Genomic DNA, 13498 nt, shown 5'->3' with positions numbered 1-13498 from the left:
AGGCAATAATTCCACAGTATAGGATCCAATCCATCAAGAAAGGGATCTTCCCCATTTGGAATTCTGTACAGGAATTTCATGAGAGCATTGCCCTATCTTTGTACAGCTTTCATTCATTTCAATGGGGCTTATGTAGGAGAAATATGTGGTGGCCAGTGGCCAGTGCTTTTAATGTGTTAATATGAATGAAAAAATATGCAATACTTTGGCCCATACATTTGGTACATTCTCAGAAATCTAAAAAGCTTTATTATATTCAGATAGGAGATCCATCTACTCCAGCATTCTGCTGAAGAGAAGTGTATGAGAGCTGATCTCTGTGTTTCTGTAATTAATGCTTGGCAGTCCTCGGGTGGTTGAATAATATTCATCAATTGACTATGCACAGCTGATGACTACACCTCCACTTTCCTTGATACTCAATGGCAAAACCTTAATATGCAGCCTGGGTGACCAGCTCCTTAATACAGAGGTGCTGCTTCTAGAATGCAGAGATGCCCACAACCTTTGTGTCTTGATGTGCTTGACCCGGCATTGAAAGCCAAAGTCTGTATTTAAAATAAGTATGCTAGCAAAATGCCTATTAACCTTACAGTATAAATGTGCACAGAAAATCATCATAGTTACTTATTTATGAGGAGGGTGCGGATGTCGCATCCTTCTCATAGTTATTATTTTTATGTCCAACAAGTATGCTGGACATCTCTTAGAAGAAATGGGGAAGCATGGCCTCTGGCCTTGAAGTGCTTCCAATTTAATTTTGTACATGGCACAAGGAAGGAAGTGGGATATTTGGCAATGGCCAAGCTAGGAAATGCTATTTGTTTCTTCTATAAAATTCATCTTGCTGCATTTGAGGGACAGGTGAGTCAGCAAGGCCTCACCTATCAAATTGACTGGGACTGACTGCCATTTGGCTCTTCTTCTTTCCCATTCCACCTGGGTTGAATCTACACAGAGCAGTTTTACTGTTATCATACTGCAATGATAACTATGGGTGCACATTTATTTATTTATTACATTTACATCCCACCTCTTCCATCATGGAACTCAAGGTGGCTACATGTGGTTCCCAGGCAGTCTCCCCTCCAAGCACTGACCAGACCCAGACCTGCTTAGCTTCAGCAAGGTGGCTGCCTCATGTGCCTTCAGGCTATGCCCTGGGACACGACACCAATGGGCACCAATAGTTATCAGTGCAGGATGATAACGGTAAAGCTGCTATGTGTAGATTCAGCCCTGGTCATTATATAACTGGGGTGCAGAACTTCTTTCAGCCCGAGGGCCAAATTCCATTTTGGAGAAGCTCATGGGGGGCAGATTCCAGTGGTGGGCAGGGCTGAAGGCAAAGGGGCAGGACCAAAGGCAAAAGGGCGAGGCCAAAAATACCAGCATATTTTAGCTTGAAGCTCTTTCTGCCAGTCACTAAGCCTTAGGAAAGGCATCTCAGCCGTTTCGAATGGGGGGAAAACTGCACAAAAGCCAGGAAACCACCAAACTCATCTGAAGAACATTATATAGGAAACTATGGGAGGAATACGCCATTGAATCTGACCAGCCCAGCTCAGTTCAAGTTGGGTGTGGGTGGTGGAGGGTTCTTCAAAGAAATCCAGATTCCAGACATCTGAATTTCCAGTTTTCTTGTTGTGGGGCAAGGAAGAATTCTGTATTCTCCAGTTCCATCCTTAAATAACACAACTTTTTAATGTCACATCACAAGCTGTCCTCCTTTCTGTCCATTGAGTAGAGAGAGGAACATTTTTGTTTCACTAGGGGTGCTTCCAGATGGAGGGCTTCTAGCGCTACCAATCAAAAGACATTGTGCAGCCCTTCTGTTGTTTTCCTCATTAACAGTTTTTTTTGGGGGGGGGTAAGAAAAAGGAAGAAGCAGTGGGAAAACATGGGAGGGTTGCGAATGTTAGCTGTAGGGTGGCCAGGTGTCCTACTTTACAGAGGACAGTTCTCTAGTTTGGACATCTGGAAGTGGACTATCCTCCATTTGAAGTTGCCCTCTATTTGGTGGACTGTCCAGGCCAAGTCTAGTTTAAATGTAAAGAACAATCAGAAGGGAGAGCAGGGACCTGGACAGCAGACTTCTCTACTATGGTGAAATGTCTTGTATTTCTCTTTAAATAATAGTTATTATTTCTACATTTGTAACAAGCAGATATTATGCAGACTGGTGTCCTCCTTTGTCTACTTTTTTGGTGATATGTAAGTGGTCACCCTATTCTTGTCTGGACCCCCTGTAAAATTCTGTGAATGAAGCACAATAAAAGCCTTGTTTGGAAGCACCCTAGGGATTTCAAGATAGATAGTCTACCTTCCATTTTAGATCTCCATTTTGGCTGATGTTAGATAGTTTGACCCTAGTCTGCTGTAGGCCCTCATTAAAAGTTCAAGGATCTTCATGGATAGCTAAGCGTACACTCAGGGGCCATCTTCTCTCTCTCTCTCTCTCTCTCTCTCACACACACACATACACACACACACAAGTCTCCATTTCTGTGTATGTTTTTCATTTCTTCCTATGCCTGTTGTTAAATAGTTCTATATTTATAAGTTGTTGTCACAAATTTTCAGTTCAGCAGGGAAGCTGAAATGCTTTCTGATACCATAGTCTGGAATACATAACTTCTAGGGTTGCATCAAAAAGTAAGATGAAGAGGACTTCCTGACAACAATTGTCCTCCTGTCATCTGAAAACAACTTATTTCTCTTCCCCTTCCCCCTGTAGATGAGGCAAAAATGTCCTTTTTTTCAGCTTAAGGCAACTGAAATTTGTGGCTCTTGCCACAATAAAGAGCATACCGCTGTGTGAAGCAAATGGTTATATGCTCGTTTTCTTTCAAAGAATAAATCTTTTTGGAGTATCTTACAAATGCCGTGGTAGACTCTACAGCTGGATTTGAGTGCAAAGAAAGTTTGACAGTCTTGCTCAGCAGGGAGTGTCTTACGCAGAGTCCGTTGAGTGGAAGAGCGGAGATGGATGCATTACAGGTTGAAAAGGCCATTAAGACTGGTATTCCTTAATGAACAAGATATGAAGGAGGGACTGACATACAAAAACAAGCAAAAGGTTGTTGCAAGAGATCAGCCTTCTCTCGCAACCTTCATATAGGGTTCCAGCTGTGGCTGAAAGGCAGAAGGTGCACCAGTTGTTGCTGTTTCTTGCATGAACTTCGACTTCAGTGAGATGCTGCTCAGGAACTCATGAAAGACTCGGCTATTAGGAAACCCCCTTTTCCATGCCTGAACAGGAGAACATTATATTAGGGGCTCTGGAGCTTGAATCAAAAACATCGTGTAGGATTGGCTCTAGTTTTGAGAGGAACCCTGGCAAAGTGCTCTTGGTGGCTCTCCCTGGCAATTTAAAATAGTGGCTTCCCAACTGTCCACCGCTGCTGCACAGGGCCAAAACAGGTGCCAGTGCTGGTGGGCCCTGCTAAGGCTCCTGGGCCCCAGGAACTGTCCAAGGATGCTGGGGGTTGATGCCAGGGCTGACATCATAGTCTTAAGCTGAGATCTACCATGGATGGTGTATGCTTAATGGATGTGCAACATTAGCCCCTGTGATCAACAGGCATTAATCTTCAGAGTAGCTAAGAGTGGAACCTGGCTTTAGCCCTTGCCTGGCCAACAGAGTAGCACCTTCTTCAGGCTCCCAATGCCACGATCAAGCTCCCAGCTCCAGCCACTGAACACAGAGCCATGAAATGGAGAAAACACTCAGTCAAGATTTGCCTCGTCCTATTTGCCCTTAGCCACCTTGACATATAGAATGCTCTCATGAGGATGCAATCTAACAAACAGGTAGTGGCAGATTTTGGACAATGTTTACAGTTATGCAATTTGTCATTTAAAAAAATCTCAGGTTAAAATAACTCAGGTTAAACATTTACTGTCAACATTTGCTATCCCTTAAATTATACTGCAATCCACTGTCCAAAAATGGGGCATTGCTTTATTTCACTGCTAGCTTTTTCTGTGGTATTTGCAGTAATATATGCAATGGTAGGAATATGACCGTTAAACTATGTGGAGGAGACTGGAATTCTAGGAATACTGGCATGATCCAACCAACATTAAGCACTCTTATTATTCCATGCTTAAATCTCTCCCTTTGAAATCACTGATCCTTAAAAGTACTTAAGTTTGTTTGGGGCATGTTCACACAGTGCTTGTGGCACTGAAGCCTCTGATACTATTTGGCTGAGTGGTGTGATCTCACAAAATGCTCATGAATATGGCAGCTACCCAGGATACAAAGCCATCAGAATGTTTGTAATCCAGCTTTGGGAGGGAAGAGCAAGCTGTCAGTTTATCTATGATTAACCCTTCATGCAGATCCAATGACAAGAGTACCTTTGCTAGGCAGGCTGAACAGTGGGAAGACAAAGGGGACAAAGCCCAGATGCAAGATGGCTGAAGAACTTGGGCAGAGTAGTCAATGGGCTGAGGAACCTGAGGAAAAGGTAGATGAAGGAGAAACTAAGGGAAGAAGGAGAAAGGTAAAGAAAACCACAGAGGAGGTAGGGAATTAAGGGAAGAAGGAGCTAGTGTGAGAAGGGGCTTTGAAGAAACTTTAAGGTCAGGGAGGTAATAGTTCCAGTAGTGGGAGACTGGCTGAGAAACAGGGTAGCTAAAGAAACTGACACAACATGTGCAGTGGTCTGAAAAGCAGGGACCTGATGAAGTTGAAGACTTGGAGTCGAAGAAAGAAGGAGCTAGGAAAGAAGTAGGATTGGGTGAAACTATACCAGGGGTCCAGAGACAGGAGAGGCTGAGCACTATCGGTAGGACAGAATTGTACAGGTGAGGGGGGTTTGGAGGGCTGGGGACTGTGGGCCAGAGAGCCAAAAGGGCATAGGGTTGCTAGGTATAGCATTCTGGACTCCAGTGGGGGGGATTTTGGTAGTTGTGGCTTCTGCTGTCATTGCAGCATTGTGAACTGGCGACCCTAATTGGAGGCAATGAGGGACAAGAAGCTGTGGTGGTAGTGGTGGTGGGTGCAGAGGATGTGTGTTGGGTAAATTTCACATATTGATGAGAACTCATTAGCCAATTCTTTGGCTGCAGACTTAATGACATTAATATGCACAAATGGAATTTATAATTACATTTACAGATATTATTCAGGTAGGCAGATAATCATAACTCCAAGATATTGTACATTTTAGAAGTTTATTTAAAAGAAGTTCTTTCTTTCTTTCATCTCTTCATCTTTTATATTCAATCCAGTAATTCCAGATTTATTTTTGTTACGCATGCAACCAGACACTTCACTGCATTGGCCTATTAACCTCACTATCTTTTTCGAAGATGTCACCAGCTTCCTAAAATAGTATCTTTTTGATGAATGCAGGTGCCATTATTAATAGATTACTCAGTCCCTTGACCTTTTTTTACTGACCCATATTTGTGTAATTAGTACTTCTATTTTACTGGAAAAATATGGAATATATTCTGTCTCTGAAGTCCTGGTACATATATGTACAATTCTAGTACGCCTGCAGTCAGAATTGATGGTTGGTCATACGGAGACGAAAAGAAATAGATCCGTCCCCCAATAATCACTTCCTGTAAAAGCCCACAAATCAACACAAAGCCCACAAATCAACACAGGTATCATTTTTACCTTAGTGCACAGTCCTTCTTCAGGCATTACCTGGGGGGGAATCTTCATGACAATGGAATGAGACGCATGTTGGAGTATTACCCACATTTTCATGGAATCAGCTTTGGTCCATGGGGGACACACGAAGCAAGATAAGCTGAGTTTAGCACACCTTTAAAATCCAGTTTTCAGAGGTCACACAGTGCTTGAAAAGAACATACTACTAGGTGGGATGGGGGGAGTAGAACTGAACATCATCAAACTGGCAGGGGCGGCTCAACCAATGAGAGAGGCTTGTTTGCTGCCCCTGTCCAGGCTCCCCCTGCTACTACATTATTATGAATGGGGAGCAACTAATTTTCCCCATATGTGCAGATTTTCCCGAAGAAGCCAAAACCCCCAGTTCTCCAGTGCAGCATCTGAAGGCTCCCTCTGAAAGCTTCCCCCCCTCCAAGTTTCACCCCATTCCAGCAATCTGCTGCGGAGTTATTGCTCCCACCCTATTTCCCCCCCATGTGTGCACTTTTGCCTTGAGAAGTCAAAATCCCCAATTCTCCAGTGCAGCATGTGACGCGCCCCCCCCCCCCGAGCATCTCAGCTCCTCGATTTTGGCCCATTCCAGCACTCTGCCCTTGAGTTATTGCTTCCAACCCCCTTTTCTCATCCTCCCTGCTCGCAGTGAGAAGCTCCCGTAAACTCGAAAGATTGTTACGGTGATAAAACAGAGAAGGGACTTTCCATAACAACAGAGAAACAGCTTGAAACTACAGAACATCAAAAAAGCACAGTATTGCAATAGTGATTTAAGAGAGCATCAGAGAAGCGAAAGAGCACTTTAGGGCGAGTTACTAAAGTTAACCTTAAACCCTTTCACTGCAGGGGAGTGAGATTTATTTCTTACTTCTGAGTAAACATGCACAGAAGGGGGGATATGTTAAAGCTTAAAAGCAGGCTACCTAAGGTGATTGAGTATCCCCACTACTGCGGTAATGTGAGGGGTCGCTGCTGTACTCTTGGGGATTTTCTCAATGGGAATGGGGAAAACTACTTCCATTGGGGAAACAAGAAGGAATGGTGAATCCCACTCTCTTGACCACATCACTGCCAGGTCACAGAAGCACGCCCAGGATTTAATGCAGGGGTGGGGATGTGGCACACCATGGCAAAACTGCCAAGGAGCCACTTTCAGTGAAAAAGTTGTAGTAAAAGGAGTTTCAGAAAATGCGGCTTTTCAAGAGGGAAGTGACTGATCGGTGACAACGTCATCTGTTGCGAAGGAACTCAAGACTGCTCTAACTTTGCTCTAAATCGCTAGTGAAGGCAGCCCCCTGGTGCCCTCTAGGGGTTTGGGACTACAACTCCCCCAAAGCCCCAGGTAGCATGGCCAATGGAAAGGGATTATGGGAGTTGTAGTGCAAAACATCTGGAGGTTGCCTACCCCTGCCTTACCTGGGAGGAACTGTGCCTGTATTTTCAATCCCCAATAGCTACTACGAACTGTATGCACATCTACTTCTAGGGATCACAGCCTATCTGCTGCAAATTAACAACATAGTGGACTCATGTTCTAAGACTAGTAAAAAATAAAAATAAAATAAATTTAGGGCATGCAGTATGTTTTGCTACAATCCCACATAAGTAAATTTTCAAATGTGTGCTTTTTAGCATAAAGGAACAATACGTTGCTACCAGCACGGTTCACTTAGAGGTTTTTCTTTCTCAAAGATTTTTAGTGTAGATTTACAATTATCATAAGACTGAGTGTAGTTTGTTTGCTCCTCACAAAAGCAGGGATGATTTTTATTGACCAATCTTTGATCCGAGAGATTAAAGAAAGTACTGCATGAGCAGTGAAAAGGATAACACTGAGGAGGTCAATAGGCTTACTGCTACTTGGAAATGAAAGTGAACCATTCCATTGGGAGAAGGGGTAATTTAGCATTCTTACTGGGAACTCAGAAGGTTTTCCTTTTCTACTTCTTTTTTTTTTTTAAGAAAAAAATATTCATCTTACTTACAGGTTTCTCCATGACTTAATACCATGGCTATAATATGAGGTCATTTAGAGGGCACTAGATTCACCAACATAATTCTGCACAGTGCTTTTTAGCCCAAATGGTTTGGCTGTCTCATACTCGCACTCTTGATTGAAATGTTTCTGGTAGACTTTTGGAATGCAGTCTGAAGGCTTAGTGACTCAATATTTTCAACATGAATACGTTTCCAATCTCACTTAAAGTTTCTATGAATTGCAGCAGAAGTTTATGGGCTTTCTGTTATTCTCCCTGAAACTTTATGAACTTCTGCACAATCCTGGGATGACTGTGTATGCCCGAAAGGACTAGAACTACTTGTCAGGACAGGATACATTCATGTAAATATTTTTTATTATTATTTAAAAAATACAAAGAGAAAGAGATATTTGACTCCATGAGTGGCTGAATAGAAAACATTGGGTATTGGAAGTGAAAACCCTATTGCTAGACAGGAGAAAGAGAGAGAGTGTTATAGCCAGCCACGCTGTTGCTTTAAGCTTTGGTATAACTTGGGGGTGCGGACAATGGGCACTAATTAATGTCAAATCAAGGAGCATGTTTGGATGCTGCCCCCCCCCGCCCGCCACCCATCGTGTGTTCTCTTTTGGCTGTTGGGCCTTGCAATTGGTTTGCTCAGTCTGAGTCTAGCAGAGAGTATGTGCTATGGAAGGCTTAGAGGACACACCAGTCAGGAAGCTGGACAAGAACTTTATTGTCTCTCTCCGACAGGGACAGAACTGTCAAGGGCTCCTTGGAGGCCTCTCTCAGTCTAATCCAGTAACCAAGTCCAGACACAGACAAAGGGATTCCTTTCAAAGCTTTATTCTTCTTTTAAAACTTAACAACTCTACAGGTAGCAACTAGATCTGAGCAGCAGAGTACCTATGCCCTAAGTTGAAACAGTTGGTCCCCGTTTGAAAGGGAATTACTGGCAGACCCCTGAACTTAAGGACTAGGGAGAGTCCCTCCCCTTTTCCCTTGGATCCTTGGGGCGCAGCCGTTGTTTGCGCGCCAACCGGGCACTGCGCCTCCTTTCCGCGCCCTCCATCTGGCGCCGCTCTCTGCGTCTGCGTCGCGCATCCACCAAGTCTGCTATCTCTGCTTGGTCACTCCCTGGATTGCTTTCTAATCTAGGAATGCTGGTGGGAGGAATCTCCGTCAGCTGTGGGCCCTGGGAAAGAGGAGTGCGCTCCTCTCCCAGGAGCGACTGCTCTTCCTCAGAATCAGAACTACTCTGGGATTCTATGGGCTCAGTGTCCACCCTGACAAGAACAAACACAAGAATCTTCTGTGTCTGTCCCACCCACATACAACTCCATCCATATACAACTAAGTCCAGTGCCACCTAGTGACTTAACTGTATAATGACACTATCCACGCTATATGCAAGGAGCAGTTTTTAGACTCTCTAGGATTTTGACTCTGGATTTTGAGGTGCTAGACAGACAATGCTTTGTAAGTAGCATTTCCTCCCTGGGCACTTGCTTCTGTCCCAGCTTAACCTTTATATTTGTAAATAGATGTACCATTATGGAGACCATAAGTCTCTGATTATCTTTTTCTTTAAAGGAAACTGATCTGATAAAGGGTCCCTGGAACTCCTTTCAATAGTGGAAAGAGAAGCATGGAAATAATAATTTTTAACATTTTGCCTTCAGGCTTAGAGTAGGAGAAGAGGTATTTAATTGTACATTGGTAGTTTTCATGTATCGAGGTGTTTTATATTGGATTTCTTTATAGTGACTGTGTAGTTATAAAGTTATAAAGAGGAGCTCTTTCTCTGTCTTTTGGTTGATTTAGTGCTGTAATGAAATAAGGGGGAAAGAGACAGATTTTAGTTTTGTGGCTATGGCATTATTTCCCACATCATGTTACATCATGGGGGCTGAGAAGCATACCCACCAGAACGCAAAACACACCAACCCACAACACACTTGCAGAATCTGTTTCATATTGTTCTCCCTTGGTTCATTTATTTTCCCACCCATGAGGATGGAATTTGACTTTCCTTTTACACTTCAGAGTATAGGTTTGGGAAGAACAACAGCTGGCATGGCTTTGACTGGGGATGTGGTGAATTGCTGCTGTTTACAAAACATACATAAAGGCTCATGAGGCTTGACAGAAAATTCATGTCATGGTTTTTTCATCTTTTCTTTTTTTAGAAAAAATGCCAAAGACATCTTGTTTAAAATTGACCAGTTGTAGTTATATTACTCTTTGGCAATGAAAGATTTGAGATTTTAGGTACTCTAAAATATTTTCCCCATGGTGAGAAAACAAAGAAAACAAGACATGAAACAAAATATAATGATTGTCATGCATGAAGCAACTCGAAACACATGTTTCTTTTGCTGAAATAAACAACTTGAATATTGCAAGACATAAGCTAATTGTGCAAGTCGAATTAGGTGCTGGAAAGACACACATCATTACATGGCATGAATGGTGCTACGTCTGAAAGAGACTCTCACATGGCCACTGGAATGATTGCTGCCTTCTCTGCTTCTCAGTGTGCTATGCTTAAGACAGTTCATTCTGGTGCCATTAAAAACTAGATTCTGGTACTTATTTTGGTAAAACTATATGCTAAGGGAAGATTTCCAGAGCTTTAGGAGGGTCCCTTAACATCCACAGATGGGTCAGATTCCAAGAGACCCCAAGCCACCCAGAAAGCTCTGCTGGATGGCATCATGAAGATACAGTTCTGGTGGCCAAAAATTCTTTCTTTGCTGCCATCACTACCACTGAGTAGGGTCTATAATGATTTCTTACTAGTGTTTGGTCAGATTCAAAGCAGTATAGGCTGGTGGCTCTGATTTTGGTGGGGCTGTATATCCATTCTGGGTTTCAGCCAGAACCAGCCAGAACTCTAAAGGAGCTATCTAAGGTGCTTAACCACATCCTGCAAAATAGATTCAGCACCTTGGATAGCTCCTTTGACATCCTGGTTGTCTGACTGTAATCCAGAGTGGATTCACAGCCCCATCAAAATTGGAACCACTAGTCTGCATTAATTCAAAGTAAGTTTTATGCCACTTGCTGTCTCCTTACCTGATACATTGCCCTCAGCTTTCCAGTATACCAAGGAAATTACTGCTCTGATCAGTGGGAGAGGATGCTTGGGAGTGATCATATCAACTGTCCTAGTTATCGCCACATTCCACAGAGTGACCACAGCATCAGTAAGAGCACCAGTCATGCCAGCTGGAAACTCCCCAAGGCTTTCTGGAATGCAGAGGATTCCATGAGCCTCTGGGGGTTGGCCATCCTAATAGGTTTCTCACCTAATCAGGATTTCCCACCTGCAGAGGGGAAAGACCTCTGAAAGTCTCATCACCCAAATTTCGGGTCACTGACGAGAATGCATATACACTCTTGAGTTCACTGAATTCTTCCAGCAATATAAAGCTGGAGGTGCATATCTTATATACCTAGAACCATGAGACCTAGAACAAACCACTGAGAGCATCTAGCCTAACTCTCTGCTTAGAAGAAGGGAATCAAATACCAAAGAATATCCATATCTTATTCGTAAGCTGTTGTGTTGAATATTCCTTCCACAGGTGTCCTTATAATTCGTATGAAATTTCTTGTATGTGGCCTAAAACTATGCTGCTGCAGTCTTGAACCCATTACCTCCTTCTCGATGCTCATATACAATTGCATCAACACTTTCTTTCTCCTTTTCTGGGACCAGCATGACACTTTCGTGTTGACAGAATGGTTACAGCTTTTCCCATGGAAGCATTTTGGTTCTGTCACTTACTTGTTCAAAAGGCTCCCCTCAAGTATTTCTGATGCTGCAGCTTATGGGAACTATGAATATTAAAAGATCAATGGTACCCAGAGTAATTTGAGTGCCACCATTTGCAGAGTCTAGCTTGGTTTTTCTTTCCCAACTCATTGAGTCTTCAGTTCTTTCGGAAAACCAAGACTCCTTGACATTTTCCCTTTCCCAAAGAATGAGATACCCAATGCACTTCTCAATCAGACCCCTGTCTCTGTCTTTCAGACTTCTATAAGGTCTCTTTAGTTTCCTGTTTTACTCATCAGCCTCATATAGCTGGCACTCTACACGCCTTCTCCCTTCCCCCACTACTAGACCTAGTGTTTCTATTTTGTTCTTTTTTTCTGATGCTGTTATGTTCAGAAATCCATGCTTGCTGATATTAGTTTGACATATCTTCTGTAACTGTCAGTCACTCAGGGTCTGCATTTCCCATTGGTCTTTAAATGATCAACACAAGGTTGTTTTTCTTCCTAAAAGAGATGCTGCATAGCTGTAGCGTACGTGCATCAGATGCCAGGACATAGGAATATTCAGTTTGGGAAAGGTGACTTATTCACTTCTATAGTTCTAGGTGCTCCCTCTGTTTCCAGCACTGGCATAGCTTATGCTCCTCTGAATACCAGGTCCCTGATCTCAGAAGCTCTATGCAATAAGCAGGTGTTGTTTTTTTTAAGGAGTTGTTGTTGTTGTTCAGTCGTTCAGTCGTGTCCGACTCTTCGTGACCCCATGAACCATAGCACGCCAGGCCTTCCTGTCCTGCACTCTCTCCCGGAGTGTGCTCAAGTTCATATTCATTGCATCCGTGATGCTATCTAGCCATCTCATCCTCTGCTGTCCCCGTCTCCTTTTGCCTTCAGTCTTTCCCAGCATCAGGGTCTTTTCCAGGGAGTTTTCTCTTCGCATTAGGTGGCCAAAATATTGGAGCTTCAGCTTCATTATCTGTCCTTCCAATGAGCACTCAGGGTTGATTTCCTTTAGGATGGACTGATTTGACCTCCTTGCAGTCCAGGGGACTCGTAAGAGTCTTCTCCAGCACCACAGTTCGAAAGCATCAATTCTTCGGCGCTCAGCCTTCCTTATAGTCCAGCTCTCACAGCCATCGATTACTACTGGGAAAACCATAGCTTTGATTAGACGGACCTTTGTCGGCAAGGTGATGTCTCTGCTTCTTACTATGCTGTCTAGGTTGGCCATAGCTTTCCTCCCAAGGAGCAAGCGTCTTTGAATTTCATGGCTACAGTCACCGTCTGCGGTGATCTTGGAGCCCAAGAAAGCAAAATCTGTCACTGCTTCCATTTCTTCCCCTTCTATATGCCAGGAAGTGATGGGGCCAGATGCCATGATCTTAGTTTTTTTAATGTTGAGTTTCAAACCAGCTTTTGCACTCTCCTCTTTCACCCTCAACAAGAGGCTCTTTAGATCCTCTTCGCTTTCTGCCATTAGGGTGGTATCGTCTGCATATCAGAAGTTGTTGATAATTCTCCCAGCAATCTTAATTCCGACCTCTGATTCATCCAACCCGGCATTTCTCATGATGTACTCTGCATATAAGTTAAATAAGCAGGGTGACAATATGCAGCCTTGTCATACTCCTTTCCCAATTTTGAACCAATCGGTTGTTCCATGTCTGGTTCTTACTGTTGCTTCTTGACCCTCGTACAGGTTTCTCAGGAGACAGGTAAGGTGGTCTGGTACTCCCATCACTTTCAGAATTTGCCACAGTTTGTTGTGATCCACACAATCAAAGGCTTTAGCGTAGTCAATGAAGCAGAAATAGACGTTTTTCTGGAATTCTCTTGCTTTCTCCATGATGCAGCGAATGTTGGCGATTTGATCTCTAGTTCCTCAGCCTCTTCGAAACCCAGCTTGTACTTCCGGTAGTTCTCGGTTCGCATACTGCTGAAGCCTAGCTTGTAGGATTTTGAGTATCACCTTGCTGGCATGTGAAATGAGCGCAATTGTGCGGTAGTTTGAACACTCTTTGGCGTTGCCCTTCTTTGGAATTGGAATGTAAACTGACCTTTTCCAGTCTTGTGGCCACTGTTGAGTGTT

This window comes from Heloderma suspectum, chromosome 1 (genome assembly GCF_057233095.1).
Source record: "Heloderma suspectum isolate Gila_16-S chromosome 1, 16-S_ref, whole genome shotgun sequence".
In the NCBI taxonomy this organism is placed as follows: domain Eukaryota; kingdom Metazoa; phylum Chordata; class Lepidosauria; order Squamata; family Helodermatidae; genus Heloderma; species Heloderma suspectum.
Note: the sequence above shows the minus strand (reverse complement) of the source record.